This window comes from Heterocephalus glaber, unplaced genomic scaffold, assembly GCF_053883595.1.
Source record: "Heterocephalus glaber isolate CG9 unplaced genomic scaffold, H.glaber_assembly_v1.0 deba00000281, whole genome shotgun sequence".
Taxonomy (NCBI): Eukaryota; Metazoa; Chordata; class Mammalia; order Rodentia; family Bathyergidae; genus Heterocephalus; species Heterocephalus glaber.
Window position 1 is genome coordinate 35866000 of NW_028258139.1, and position 16380 is coordinate 35882379.

A 16380-nucleotide genomic window follows, 5' to 3' on the forward strand; every position below is an offset into this window, starting at 1 on the left:
CTCTCTGTATTAATTTTTTGTAACTTGTGAGCCTACAGTTATTTTAAAAATAAAAGAAGCTTTTTTAAAGATAACTGCTTCCAACTCACTTTTAGTCTCCAATAAATAGTATGTAAAATTATGTGCAATGCAGAGCAGAAAAAATACAGTCATATCAAGATAGATTAATTCTTCCAAGGAACTATGACATATTCCAAAACCTAATAACAAAGTTCCAACCCAAAAGTTACTGGATTCCAAACTGCATTACAACAACTTTCGCAGGAAATATCTGAGGCCTGACAGCAATGAAGAAAAGTTCACAGAAAGTTGAATAAGGCACCTGGGCATCTCTGATTGGCCTGTTCAGATTTTTGAAGTGACTAAGTATCATTCCATTAAATAAATAGATACAGAATGTGATGGTCATTGTGAAGATAACAAAAGATATGCTCACAGAAAGTGAAGAAGCATACAGGCTAGGAGGACAACATGAACATGTAGAAAGAATTAAAGGCCAGGCCAAAGCAGTAAGGAACAAAATGATCAATTAAAAAAGTATAGAACTCAATTTTTTTTAAATAAAAGAAGACAGTTTATTTGGAAAAGAGCAGAAAAAGAGAAGACAGACAGCTACTCTGGAAGAGTAGGGGGCATCAGAAAAGGAAATATCAGGAAGGGATTATCTCAGAATTCAACCTTTTCCCAGTAAAAACATTTCAGAGCTTGAACTATATTTTCTTTTGGTGTTTTTGTTTCATTTCTTAATGGATTTTTCAAGGGAAATTATTGATCTCATTTACCTAAATTTTTTTTTTGGTACAGGGATTTATCTAAATCTTTTGAGACATTTTTTGTCCTCCTTCTTTCTTTTCCTTGGCAAAGAACCTCAACTTGTAAAAGTGAAAACATGCGAGATAGGTCTCTGCTTAATTTGTTAATGCTCAGCAATTTTCTGAGGGCGGTTGTGATCAGTACTGTAGTGGACTTCCTACTTGAGGCTCCACTCCCTGCTAATGTCAAGGGTGCTCATCTCACATTCCTAAAGAAGGTCTCCAGAGGTCCAAGGATGGAAAGAACTGTGCCATACACAGTGGCGGGCTCAGGTCCCTTCCCAGTGGCAGCCTCTGAGCTCCTCCCAACCAGCCTGTCTCATGGAGTAATGCTTCAGACTTTCACTTGTGACCCTCCTAGGGTGAAAGATGTACAACCTGGCTTGTATTAAAGCCATTAAGACCATTCCAATCCAGCCACATAGTCCACAGCTTCCCGGCTAAGGAGCAGAAGGAAAGGAAGGGCCTAGTTTGCTCCCTCTAGATATCAGTTTAGCTGCTACAGTTGTCAGGATCCTATTCTAATTTTGTAGGGATGATTCTTTTTTAATGGTACATGTTTGTACTATATAAAATTTATATTTGTTCTGAGGAATTGGTACATACATGGTATAATCCAAAAATACAGTGAATGTTTAAAACTTTTTTAAATTTATTATGGTAAAAGACACCTTGTCATAATCCCCTCAGAATCCTCCTGCTGCTTCAAACACACTTATTCCATCATTCTTGGCACTTTCTGAAGCAGTTCCTAAGTCCTCTTTCATGAACGTCTTCAGTTGCACTGTTGTGGCTGCCTCCATATCCAGAACAGATTCAAAACATTTACTTTTCGTAGTCATTTTGTCTTGGAGAAAAAGCCAGAAGTTGCATGGTGCCAGATCAGGTGAGCAGATGGATGAAGACGTGCTGTAATGTTTTCACAAGAGGTTTTTGTTAGATGGCACTTAGCAATACATTCACTGTATTTTTATCACACCTCATAAAAACACTCAGGAAAGAAGACTTCCAGAACTGCTTCAGAAAGTGCCAAGAGTAATGGAATAAGTGTGTTCAGTGTGAGGGGCATAATGGCAGTGTGCTTTTTACTGTAATAAAAATAATGTTCATTTGTTTTTTGGAGAGAAAGTTTCACTATGTGGCTCAGACTCACCTTGAACTCACTATGGAGCCCAGGCTGGCCTCAAACTCGCAGTGATCCTCCTGCCTCAGCTTCCCAAGTGCTGGGGTGACAGGCGTGTGCCACCATGCCTAGCTTCTGTAATAAATTTTTAAATTTTAACATTCACCATACAGTTTGATCACACCTCATATGTATCATATCTTGATCGGATTTGGTCCCCTTCCTGCACTACCACCCTCCTTCTCCTCCCTTTTCCTGATCCCTTCCCCATCTCTAAAAAGTCTGTCTCCTTGTATATGACCATCTCTCCTTTATTTTGCTCTGCATTTATATTTTGGGTTTCTCATAAAAGAGAAACCATGCAAATTTAACTTTCTGTGCCTGGTTTATTTTACTTACTATCATGATCTCAAGATCAGTTATCCTTCCCTAAATCCATAGTATCAAGCTTTGATATCAAAAGGAGGGTGCTTGTTTCCAGCCTTTAATAGAGCAATATCCAGACATGCCTGCATGCATTTGTTTCGAACAACTCCATTTAACTTTTCAAAGAAATGAAATCACCCAGAACAAAAGATGAGGTTTTCTGAAACTCACTGTTTTTCAAACAGTAGTTTAGTGAGACTCATCATAATTGCTTTTTGCATTTATTTCAATTTTCCACAGCATTATGTATATAACAGCAAAACAAAAGCTGTCTATCATGCTAAATGATTCTATTTTCCACTAAATCAGCACATTTGGATCAAGCCCACAGGAAGTACACTATCTAAAATGTAAATGTCCTTTAAAAATGTAGACTGATGTGCTATCCTGAAGTAACATGTTACATGCTCAGTACTCTCAATACCATAAGACAGTTACACTTAAATGATGAGAATAAACGAACCAAGACCACCACCAACTCTTAGATAAATAATTCAAATATAAGAAAAAAAAGGAAAGATAGCAGCCTTTGGGTAAGAAAATCTATATTTCTACATAAAATTTCAAGTTCATTTTGATGTAAGTCTGACTTTATGACAGGATACCTACTATTGTTTAAATGAGCACCATGTAATTCTCCACCAACAGGAAAAAAACAAACATTTTAATTCTATTTAATTTTAAAATAATATGCCACTAAATCACTTTTCAGATAAAGAGAGAGAAGTCACATAGTCAAGCCAATAGCTGAGAATCAGACTTTTCAAAGGGTCAAGAATTATTGCTTTACACAAAGGTTTGCAAAGGTGGACATTTACTGCACACTTACTTTGATGTGACAATCAACATATCTGAGAAATGCTTATCCACACTAAACTGAAAAGGCTCTGCGCAAGCTCCAAGCTATTATTCAGCCTCAAAAGTTCAATTCTGCATGAAGAATGGTTTCCAAGGTATCAGCACTGGCAAAACCACTAGAATATTTTAAATCTGGGAATCTGTTGCCCAGCATACTAATTACAAAAACTAAAAATACTCAGTGTGTAGGCTTCGTGGGATCGCCCATGGGGCAGGTAGCAGGATAATCATTTCAAGGGCTCTCTACGTCCAGCATGTGGTACTTGGGGGCGCAGGGTTAATATGAACTATATAGCAAAAGGGATGATCTCAAACTGCTAGCTATTAGACTCAAGTTTTCAATCTCAGCTTTGATAAAACCTTTTTCCAACTCAGGATTAGCAATAAAAAGGTAAAAGTCCTAGATAAAAAAAAAATACAAAATGCAGTTTGAGCCACTCAGAGTAAGAGCTTGAGAAGGATCCTTAAATGTGTGATTCATTCACCCCACAAAAATTTATTAATATGCTAGGAACTGTTCTCTGTGATGACAGAATTCAACTCAAGAATAAGGAACATTGTAGCCGAGCAATAATAATAATAAATTACATATGTATGGACATTCCCAGCTCTGAGCAACACTTTAACAGTCTCTCATAACTCCTCTGTGAACTGGGCTTTACAATCATTTTAGTAATAAAAATAATAGAAACACAGAGGTTTTTTAAATTTCCCAAATTGAACAACTAGTAAAGAGAGCTGAGGCTTTAAGTCAGGTTCCAGTCTTCTGAATGCAAATCTCCCTGGGTCTCTGAGCAAAAAGTGTGAGATGCTGTTTTGGCGTTAACAATAAGGACGAGTTCTGTATGATTTTGAATATAATGTTAAAGTTGTTTTTTGGGTTTTCCATTTCTTATGGACAACACTTTATAGAGTCAGACTATGATATTTATTAATTCAAATGTTTCTAATCTCTTTATCCACTTATTTTATTAGATAAAAACACTGGTGAATGAGTGGCTGTTTAGTTCAGTTTTTAAACAAAGACATGAACTCCCCAGGTATTAAAATCTTCCTTTCATGAGATAACATACTGGAAAAAAATTTCATGAGCAAAACACCTGAGCAATATATAGAATACATATATTCTATATTCACACAGAATATAACCAATATAAATAGGAAAAGGTACCCTGGAAAGTGCAAATCAAAACCACAATGAGATATAACTATGCATCAACAGAGTGACTAAAATTTATAAAAGACAGTACCAGCTCTATGTAACAATGTGGAGTAGAGGACAGTCTCGTACATAAAGTCTCACACATATATGTGGATGAATTCATACCCACTTTAAAGGAAGACACCATCTGCTAACACTGACATAGAAATTCCACTCACAACACATACAACAGAAATTCCCACATGTACTAAAACATACACAAGAATATTCATAGCAAATCAAACTTCAAGGCCGGGTATTTAGCTCAGTGGTTTTGCCGCCTGCTCTGCAAGCAAAAAAAACTTCAGAAGGAGGGAGGAGAGAAAGAAGAAAAGGAATAAAAGAAAAGGAGGCATAGTGAAATGACTAAACCTAAATAGTCCTCAACCATCGTGCTTTAGTTCTTACTTTTGCTGACAGCACTTTTTTTATTTGTATTAGTCCATGTTCGCAGCACATGATTATATCCATGGTGGGGAACTGCACATCTCAATTCTTTTTTCCCCTTTCCCTCCACTCCGTTTTTGCCACCATCAGATTCATTTATCTATAAGTCCTTGTAAAGTTAATTGTCATATATACAGATTAATAACCAGACTAAAAGGCAAAAATCATATAAATTATTTAAGATAATTACATTAAATCAAGGCACATTCTTACATTGTCCATGCTAGATTACAGTAACTTTCTTTTCTATCTTTTTTTTATTATCTGTCTTTTATACATTGAGTACCTCATAGAAGAGAAACCATGCAACATTTAAGCTTGTGCTCTTTATTTCACTTAACATTATGATCTCAAGACGTTTCATTTTCCTACAAATGACACAAATTTATTCTTCTTTATAACACAGTATAACTGCATTGTGTATAAATACTACAATTTTTTATTCATTAATTTTATTGGAACATTTTAGGTGTACAGTATGCTGACATTCATTATTGGCAATTTGTACCTTTACATACTATATCTTGATTCTTATTTTTTCCCATTCTCTGCCCTCCCTTCAACCCCTCTATCCCTCCCTATTTACAAGATTTTGTTTCCATTTTTTCTTTTTCTCATATTTATTCCTTTCCCTTCTTTCCTTTCCCCTACCCCTCAGACAATCCTTTCCCCTTTGGACCTTTTCTTCCTATTTCACATTATCTATTATGCATTTTGATCCTCATTTACACTTTCAGTTTCTCACACCAGAGAAACTATTCAGCATTTACATGAGTGTCCTCTTTATTTCACTTAAGGGTATGGCCTCAATGAGCATCCATTTAGCTATAAATATCTCTAGTGTCTCGTTCTTTATGATTGAGTAGTACTCCATTTTATTAAAAAACACATTTTCTTTATCCAGTCTCCAGTTGATGGTCAATTGGGCTGTTTCCAAGTTTTAGCTATTACAAACTGTGCCACTATGAACATGGGTGCACACATATCGCTGTGGTATGGTTCTTTTAATTCTTTTGGGAAGATACATAGCAGGGGAATAGCTGGGTCAAATGGGACCTCTAATCTTAGTTTTTTTCAGTTTTCTTTTTTTGGTACCAGGGATCAAACTCAGGACCTTGCACCTGCAAGGCAGGCGATGGAACCACTGAGCTAAATCCCCGGCCCTCTAATCCTAGTTTTTTGAGGTATCTCCATTCTGATTTCCACAGTGGTTGCACCAGTCTGCACTCCCACCAGCAGTGGAGCAGGGTTACTCTTTCCCCACAGCCCCGCCAGCATTTGTTATTGGTTTATTTCTTGATAGAACCCATTCTTTCTAGGGTGAGGTGGAATCTCAGCATTGTTTTCATTTGCATCTCTCCAATGACCAGTGATGTTGAACATTTTTTCATATGTTTATTTACTATTTCTACATCTTTGTCTGAGAAATGTCTGTTCATTTCAGATGCCCATTTTTGGTTTGGGTCTTTAAATTTAGGAGGTCTGATATTTTAAAGTTCTTCATATATTCTAGATAGTAGACCTTTGTCTGAGGAACAGCTGATAAAAAAATTTTTCCCACATTGTGGGTTGACTCTTCGCACTGTTAGTGGTTTCTCTTTCTGTGCAGAAGCTTTTTAATAAGATGAGATCCCACTTCTTGATTCTTTGTGCTAGTTCACATGCAACTGAGGTTTTGTTCATGAAATCTTTTCCTATGTCAATGTCTTCAAGAGTTCTACCTAACCTCTCTTCCAGCCAGTTTACTGTTTCTGTTTTAATATTTAGAGCTTTAATCCATTTTGATTTTAGTTTAGTGCATGGTGAGAGATACAGGTCTAGTTTTCACCTAAAAATTCTAAACAACCCAATATCAAACAATGAAATTGAAAACATAATTAAAAACTTACTGATTAAGAAAAGCACAGGTCCTTACAGATTCATTGCTGAATTCTACAAGATATTTAAAGAAGAACTATTGCCACTACTGTTTAAACTCCTCAATGAAGTTGAAAGGGAAGCAATACTCTCAAATTCATTCCTGGAAGCAGGCATCACTTTGATCCCAAAAGCAGAGAAAGACCCAACCGAAAAAGAGAACTATAGGCCAAACTGACTAATGAACATAGATGAAAAAATCCTCAATAAGATACTGGCAAACAGAATGCAGAAGCTTATCAAGAAGATCATATACCCTGACCAAATGGGATTCATCCCAGGGATGCAGGGCTGGTTCAACATACACAAATCAATCAATGTAACACACTACTTCAATAGAGCCAAGGACAAAAACAATATGATTATCTCAATAGATGCAGAAAAAGCATTGGACAAAATCCAACATACAAGGTTTCATGATAAAAACCCTACAGAAAATTGGAATAGATGGTCTCTATCTCAACCTGATAAAAGGCATCTATGAAAAACCAACAGCCAATATCATACTAAATGGTCAAAAACTGAAATCCTTCATGCTAATATCAGGAACATGACAAGGATGTCCACTATCACCACTACTGTTCAATATAGTTTTGGAAACATTAGCCACAGCAATTAGATAAGAGAAAAAAATAAAAGGAATAAAGATAAGAAACAAAGAAGTTAAACTGTCATTATTTGCAGATAAGATACTCTATATAGAAGACCCCAAGAACTCCACCAAAAGTCTTCTAGACTTCATAACCAAATTCAGTAGAGTAGCTGGATACAAGGTCAACACATAAAAATCAATAGCCTTCCTATACACAAACAACAGACTCACTGAGAGAGAAACTGGAAAAATAACTCCTTTCACAATAGCATTCAAAAAAAGAAATACCTGGAAATCAACCTAACAAAAGAAATCAAAGACCTCTACTCTAAAAACTATAGCACTATGAAAAAGGAGATCAAAGAGGATATCAGAAAATGGAAAGACATCCCTTGCTCCTGGGTAGGAAGAACTAATATAATGAAAATGGCCATACTTCCAAAAGTGCTATATAAATTCAATGCAATCCCAATTGAAATTCCAATAGCATACTTCACAGACCTTGAGAAAACAATCCAAAAATTCACTTGGAACAAGAAGAAACCTAGAATAGCAAAAGTAATTCTAGGCAACAAATACAAGGTAGGGGGTATCACAATCCCCAACTTGAAACTATAGTACAAAGCTACTGTGATAAAAACAGCATGGTACTGGCAAAGAAACAAACCAAAGGACCAGTGGAACAAATTAGAAGATGCTGAAACAATTCTAGACACACTCAGCTACCTAATCTTTGACAATGGAGCCAACCACCCTCACTGGAGGAAAGATAGCCTCTTTAATAAATGGTATTGGAAAAATTGGGTACCACAATTTCTTTATCCATCTATCTGTTGATGGACATATAGGCTACTTCCAAGATTTAGACATTATGAATTGTAAATTGTGCTGCAATAAACAAGAGTGTGCATACATCACTGTGGTATGATGTCTTTTTAGAAGGTGGCTAGAGGGGAAATAGCTGGATCAAATGGAATTTCTATTTTTAGTTTTTTGAGGAATCTCCATACTAATTTCCATGAAGAAGGGTTCCTTTTTCCCCCACAGCCCCATCAGCATTTGTTATTATTTGTTTCTAGATGATAGCTATTCTTTCTAGAGTAAGATGGAATCTCAGTTTGTTTTAATTTGCTTTTCTCTAATAGCCAGCAATATTGAACATTTTCTCATGTATCTATTGGCCATTTGTAATTCTTCATCTAAGAAGTATCTATTCATTTCACATGCCCATTTTTTATTGAGTTTGTTAATTTGGGGGCCTTAATTTTTTTTGAGTTCTTTAAATATTCTACATATCAATCCTTTGTCTGAGGAATAGCTGGGAAAAATTTTTTCCCACACTGTGGGTTGTCTGTTCATTCTGTTGGTGGTTTCCTCCACTGTGCAGAAGCTTTTTAATTTGATGTGATCTCAGTAGTTGATTCTTGGTGTTATTTCTTGTGCAACCAGGGTTCTATTCAGAAAGTCTTTGCCTACACCTATGTCTTCAAGAGTTTTACCTATTTTGAAAGAAGAATTGAGATGTGTTATATAGAGGTACAAATTCCCTATGATGAATGTGATCAATATTTATAACAATACTTACTAATAAAAAGAATAAAGTTAAGAAAAAATAAAAATAATTTCAAGAAGAGTTTTACCTATTTTGACTTCCAGCAGATTAGGTGTTTCTGTTCTAATGTTTAGATCTTTAATCCATATTGACTTTAATTTGGTGCATGGTAAAAGACATGAATCTAGGTTCAATTTTTGGCATGTAGATAGCCAGTTTTCCCAGCACCATTTGTTAAAGAGACTATCTTTCCTCCAGCAAAAGGATTTGCCCCTTTTGTTAAAGATAAGGTAGCTGAGTGTGCTTGCAGTTGTTTATGCATCTTCTGTTCCGTTTCACTGATCCACAAGTCTGGTTTTGTTTTGGTTTTTGTTTTGTGCCAATACTGTGCTGTTTCCGTCACTGTAGCTTTGAAGTATAATTTGAAGTCCAGGATCATAATGCCCTCTGCCTTGCCCTTGTTGTCTAGAATTGCTTTTGCTATTCTAGGTCTCTTATCATTCTATAGGAATTTTAAGATTGTTTCCTCTAGTTCTATAAGGAACACTACTGGTGTTCTAAATGGAATAGTGTGAAATCTGTATAACAGTTTTGGAAATATGGTCATTTTGACTATACTGGTTCTGCCTACCCAGGAACAAAGGATATCTTTGATCTTCTGATATCCTCTTTGATCTTCATTTTTCAGAGTATTACAGTATATATAGTTTTCATTGCAAATATCTTTCATGTCCTAGATTAGGTTAATTTCTAAGTACAGTACAGTGGTACCTTGGTTCACGAACACTTTTGTTTGCAAACAATTTGGTTCATAAACAGAAGCATTTGGCAAAATTTTGGTTTTGTTGGCAAACTCGGTTGGGTCCATTTCTGGTTTTGGAGACAGGGTAATGCATACTTCCAAGAATGACTTTGGGAGTACTACTTCCCTTTTGGTTTCATTAAAGAGTTTGAGGAGTATTTGCATTAGATCTTCTCTCAAGTTCTTGTAGAATTTGGCAATGAATCTATCAGGACCTGGGCTTTTCTTAGTAGTGTTTTGTTTTGTTTTGGGTTTGGGTTTTGTTTTGTTTTTTTACTTCTTCAATTTCACTGAGAGACATTGAGTTATTATTGGATTTTTATATCTTCTTGGTTCAGCTTTGGTAGTTCATACATATCTAAGAATTTATCCATATCTCCTGAATTTTCCATTTTATTGGAGTACAGGTTCTCAAAGTAGACACTGATCATCTTCTGGATTTTGCAGAATCCATTGTGATTTCACCTTTTTTATTTCTAATTGCATGGATTTGGGTCTTTTCTTTCCTTGTTGTGATAAGGTTGGCTAAGGGTTTGTGTATTTTGTTCAACCTTTCAAAGAACAAACTCTTTGCTTCATTGATTCATTGTAGATTTTTAGTTTCAAGTTCATTAATTTCGGCTATAGACTTATAATTTCCTTCCTCATACTTTGAGCTTGGATTATTCTTACTTTTCTAGGACCGTGAAGTACCTCGTTAGGTATTTATTTCAGCTCACTCTGTTTATCTGATGTGGCAATTCACTTCTATAAACTTCCCTCTTAGTACTGTTTTCATAGTGTCCCATGGGTTCCAGTATGTCATAGTGGCTTTACTATTTGATTGTAGAAACTGCCTAATTTCTTGCTTAATTTCATTCATGACCCATTGATTATTCAAGATGGTATTAATTTGCTTGTGTTGGCATTGTTTCTGTGATGTCTTTTGCCATTGATTTCTAATTTCAATGCATTATGGCCTGATAATATGCATGGGATCATTTTGATTCTTTTGCATTTACTTAAGCCTGCTGTATGGACTAGCATATAGTCTATTTTGGGGAAAGTCACGTGTGCTGCTGAGAAGAATATGTATTCTGTTGTTGGATAATACACTCTGTAGAGATCTATTAAGTCCATTTGTTTGAACGTTTGGTTCAATTATACTTCTTTGTTGATTTTCTGTCTAGTTGATCTGTCCATTTGTGACAATGGAGGTACTGTCCCCCATGACAATGTACTGATGTTTATCTGATTTTTCATGTCCATTACTGTTTGTTTTATGAAGTTAAGTGTGCCAATATTCATTGTGTATATGCTTATAATTATTAATTCTTCCAGTTGAATTGTTCCTTTAATATGTAGTGGCCTTCTTTGTCTCTTCTGATCAGGCTTGGCTTGAAATCCACTTTGTCTAAAATTAGGGTAGGAACTCCTGCTTTTTTCCAGGTTCCCATTGCATGGAATACTGTTTTCCATTCTTTCATTTTTAATCTTTGAGGGTTTTTTTTAATTAAATGTGTTTCCTGTATGATGCATATTGTTGTGTTTTCTTTCTTGATCTATTCTGCCAATCTGCATCTTTTGATTGGGGAATTAAGACCATTCACATAAAGACTTATACTTGAGAGATACTAACTCACTCCTATCATTTCATTACTTTCCTTTTGTTGATTTCCCCATTTTTCCCCTTTTTGCTTAGCTGCTCATCCCCCCAGGTGTATTCATTCTTTTTGACCTGCTGACATTTTTGGCTTCATTGTCTCTTTCTAGATAGCTTTGAGAATTTTTTGTAATGCTCATTTGGTTGTTGTGAATTTCTTGAGGTGCTCCTTGTCTTGGAAATACTTTATTTCTCCATCAATTTTAAAGGAAAATTTTGCAAGATACATAAGTTAGGGTTGGAAGCTGTTATCTTTTAGAACTTGGAACACTTCACTCCAAGGCCTCCTGGCCATTATGGTTTGTGTAGAGAGGTCTAGACAGTACTTTTCCTACCTCTTTCTTTTCTACCCAAAAAGTCCTCTGGAACTTTTCAGTATTTTCCATGTACATAGCAATGTCAGCCCACTTCCATCTTCTACTTTACAGTCTACTGCTTGCCATGGGACAGAAACCTTACAGTCAATCTCATTAGAGCTTGGTGTATTAAGAGCAGGCAGACTCTGAGGGATCTCCAGGGTGACATGCATCCTCCATGACATACATCCTTTTCTCCCTGTTTGCGGCCTGCCCAGCAGCTTTGTTGCCAGAAAATACACCAAATAGATGAATGAATTTCTAGACTCTACAAGATCTTCAGGCCAATGCTAGAATTAGTTAATATAAAAGCCCATCTCCCTCAAGTTTACTTATTTGCAAACAGTATAAAGGAGAATATTAATCAGTAGATATATTTACAAAAAATAAAAGAAACTGCCAAATTCTTATTGAAGACATAATGAGCACCTTTTCTAGTCATGTCATTCATAAAACATATCTGTTTTAAACTAAATATATTCCTTTTTGTATTCCTATTTGTTTTTATTTTAAAACCTCCTAAAAAGTATATTAGAAGTTTTATCTAAAGTTTTTAAAGGTTTCTAATAAAAAAAAATTCAAACTGAACTGAGTAGATCCTTTTGCCAAACAATTACCTACAAGGTACTGTATAAAAAGAAATTCAAAATATCAGTTACCTTTTTAAAAATGTTCTCTAACATCTTAATTTCACATCACTTCTATCTGTGTACATTCTACATAAAAAATAGAATTAGCTCTCAAGACTAGAGCTAAAAACTGACTGCACTTAAACTGAAAACTTTACTGTGAAAACCCTCTCGCATTATGGATCCAAAGTGAGGCAAGTGGGTGTTGTGCTGAGCTGAGCGACCCACAGAGAAGGAGACCACCTCTTTAAAGCAGATAAATTTTTTTGGACAGTTTTCTTCCTTCATATATTTTTAAATTGTTTTCTAGTACCTGTTTGCAGTATGTAATGTTCACATTCCTTGTGAGGAGTTGGTACATGTACATTACACACCTTAATTTCTTTTTTCATACACTTTCTCTCTCTTCCCTCTCCCCCTCCCTCTGTTGATCCCCTTCCCACTTGAGAAAGATCTATCCTCCCTACATCTATTTTATTTTGCTTTTTATTTATAATTTGGGCTTCCCATATAACAAATATTTGGTTTTGTGTCTGATTGATTTCACTTAACATTATGGTCCCAAGGTGCATTCAGTTTCTTACAGATGACTCAAATTTAACCTTCTTAGTGGCAGAGTAGTACTCCATTGTATGTAAATGCCACATTTTCATTACCCATTCATCTATTGACAGACATATAGGCAGCTTCCAAGATTTAACCATTGTGAGCTGATAAATTTTAATAAATTTTTATCTGCTTTAGTATTTTCTTCTGAGGCTAAAACATTTATCCACTTTATGACAGCTATTCAGTAATCATGTATCACTAGCCAAAAGATAAATCACTCCTTCATACCCCCACGAACAATTTTCTGTTTAAGTTTAAAAAGTCAAAGTTCACTGTGTCCTAGTTTCCTCATCTTCTCAGTGAATGTAGTAATCCCTTCCATCTACTCAGTTTTTAGGAAAGAACATGATAATGTTTTTGCTCATGCAAACAATGCAGAGGACTGTGGTTTTACCATCACTATTTCTATCACCACCTTTTTCGATACATAACTAAATTCAAACGTCAGATATCATTTAAAAAGTTATGAATACAAAGAAGACTGGATGAAAACTCCTCTCCTCGTGGTCTTGCAGGTGAATGGGGCCGTTGCCATTCCAGGCCTTGTGGGAAACACCACCCTTGAGCACAGAAACGCAGAAGTCACTGCTGCAGTCACTATGACAACGGTAAGTATGCCTGAGAAAAATCAAGCCAGCCACCTCTACAGTGCGGTGTGCTTGTGCACAAATGCAGATGCAAAAGAGCTAAAGGCCTGCGCTTCAGAAGATGCAAATGCCTTGGTGTGAGGACCACACAGCTTATGTGACACAGGCTTATCAAGAGTTTAAGTATCGGAGATAAGCAAAATGCACTTGTAATGCAACTTGTCCCTGACTGGGTATGGTCCCTAAAATTCCTGCTTGAAAAAGTAGTTAAAATCTAGATTTGTAAGTCTTACTAACTTCCTGGATCTTCCTAAACTACCCATTTTACTAAACAACTCCCTAAAAACACAGATTTCATAAATCACAAGTTAACCTGGAAAGCAACATCCGCTGAGACGTGCGCTCTGATCTCCTCCATCCTAGCGTGGCCCAGGTCCTTTCACTCAGCAATGAGAGATACACTGCTTACACACTGCAGTCGTGACCACTGTCTCCTGTCTCCATGTATCCACTCCGATCCCACCTTACTCTTCAAGGGCTCTAGCTGGGATTTCATTCCCAGGGTGGCCCGGGCCCTGAGCGCCCAGGCCTCCCGCCTATCTGTCCATCCCGCGGGCTGCAGCGCCCCCGGCGGCTCTGTACGGAAGCTCCAGCCTTTGCCGCCTCTCCTCCAGTGCTGTTCTCCTTTAAAGTGCAAACTGTGGCCAGACTATCTCGCTAGTTATCAGAACAAGGATCGGAACCTCAAAACTGCAAGATTACCGCCGGGGCATGCTGGAAGCCATCCCAGAGGCTGCCGGCTTTCTAGCATAGTATTCCTCCAAATACGTCTACCTTATTCTGCCACATAACATTTGTGTAAGTCCAAAATGCCTTATCATTTATAAGAATGAAATAATGACATTAGCATTCAAACATTTAAAATTACTTCATGTTGTAAAGAATGAACTAAAAGAAATACATCACTATAAAGTGAGAGTACATTCTGGTGATCTGATTGGCTGAGAAAACTTGTATACGTTTGTAAGTCTCCAGAAATAACCCCAAAACAGCAAATGAGTCCTAAAAAGCCGTTTTTAAAGCACTCAGATACAAAAGGTTAAGTCTTCTAAGAAGTTTTTCATTTTTTAGAAGTGTCTGGAACTATCAAAATACCCATCTTATCCTTCCTGCCCCTACTCCTATAAATGGATATGCCCCAACAGTTCATAGTAATACAGTTTTCCTATTTCTGTCTATATACGGGGTTGTGTCCTCTTATCTAGACACTCTGGGATAAAGTTAAAACGTTCAATTTCAAGATTGAACATAGAGACCAGAATCCTATCAACTTTTAACTTTAAAATGAAAGTAAAAGTTCTTTCTCAGTTATGAAAGCTACAACAGAAACAGGCACTCTTCCTTTGAGTTAAGTTATACTAATAACCTTGATCTAAGTACAATAATGACCATAAAAATTATTTAAGTGCGTGTGTGATAGGCACAGGAAGAGAGTTCTTAGAAACGTTTTCAGAAGATACTGCACTGGCTGTGGGAAGCTTCTCAATACTGTTCCGACTGCACAGAAGCCTCGATTCAGAGCAGAATAAAAGAAAATAAACCCTAATGAGCAATTCACACTTTAATCTAATTCAGGTGCTGTTCCAACTCCTGGCACAGAGCACGCGTGCTGGGACAGAGCCCCGCAGCACCGCCCTGCCTGGGGCCAGGGGAGAGAAGGGTCCCAGCTGCAGGTCAGGGCCTGACCCGGGCACTGCGGAGAAGGCAGGGGCGTAGGAGGAGGCAGGGAAGGCACAACTTCTACGGAGCTGGGACTACCGCGCCAGACGCGCGGTGGGACCGCTTCCTTTCCCACCGCTCCCAGCCGGGGGGGGGGGGGGGGGGGGGTGGGTTAAGAACTTTCTCCCCTACTGTACTTGCTGCCTTTTGCTGTTGCGGGCTCACTCCCGCGTCCTTGGTGCTGTCAGGAACCTGGAGGTAACGCGCTCCCGTCAGCCCTCCGCGCCCCTCTCCAGGGCACGCGAGTTCGTGTGCGTCTGGAGCTCTGCCCAACTCAGCCTCGGCGAGCCGGGAGCAGTGCCGGGCCGATGCGCTGGCTACGATGCATCGGGGAGATCCCTCGGCAGGTGCCCGGACCCCTGCCCACCCGCCCGCCGCCCGGCACCAGCCCGCCGCTCACCTCCGTGGCTCTGGCTTCCGTCGCTCCTCCAGCGTGGCAGTTTAGGCGGCCCCGCGGCCGCGTCCCCCAGTCTCCGAGCGCCCAGGTCGGGGTCCTGCTACGCGCGCGCGGGCGGCCCGAGGCGCGCGGTCTGCACAGCCCTCGTCTCCGCGCCCCGCCTCCCGTGCCCCGACCTCCAAAGGCGCTGCCCGCAGAGAGCCCGGCGACAGCGTCCAGTGCGGGCCGGGGCTGGGCAAGACGAGAGCCGCGCGCAGGCGGAGCCGCAGCGCCCGCCCCGGTCCATATTTAAAGCCGCCGGGCTCAGCCGTCCCCGCCCGGCCCGCGTCAGCTGCCCAGGCACCGCGGGGAGGGGCCTCACCGGGCCGCCCGGCCCTGCTGCACACTGCGCTCAGGAACACAGGTGCGAGGGGAGAGGCTGCAGCCCCCGGCGGGCTGCTGTCCTCGTCCTCGCCTCAGGCTGTGGAGAGGGCGCCAGCCTCTGCCTGGGTCTGTGCACCAAGCCTGCCGCCTTCCCCTGGGGTTAGGCAGGGCTCCCAGCCCTTCAGGGGTCTTCGCAAAGGGACTTCGCATTTACTGTTCCTGAGTCTAATGAATGAGACCTAGCCAAGCAAATAATAAAAATGTAGCAGTGACCTAGCACACTAGAAT

At 38.8% G+C, this 16380-nt stretch overlaps 1 protein-coding gene across 2 annotated transcripts in view; it reads right to left on the bottom strand.

Annotated features, from left to right (window-relative positions):
• The window catches only part of Slc4a4 (solute carrier family 4 member 4), a 393201-nt gene extending 377177 nt beyond the window's left edge, over positions 1 to 16024 (bottom strand). For both annotated transcript variants that reach the window (XM_087184464.1, XM_087184443.1), the window contains exon 1: positions 15733 to 16024. The gene's annotated coding sequence lies outside the window, so the exon portion shown is untranslated. The remainder of the gene's footprint in view (positions 1 to 15732) is intronic.
• Between the last annotated feature and the right edge of the window lie 356 nt (positions 16025 to 16380).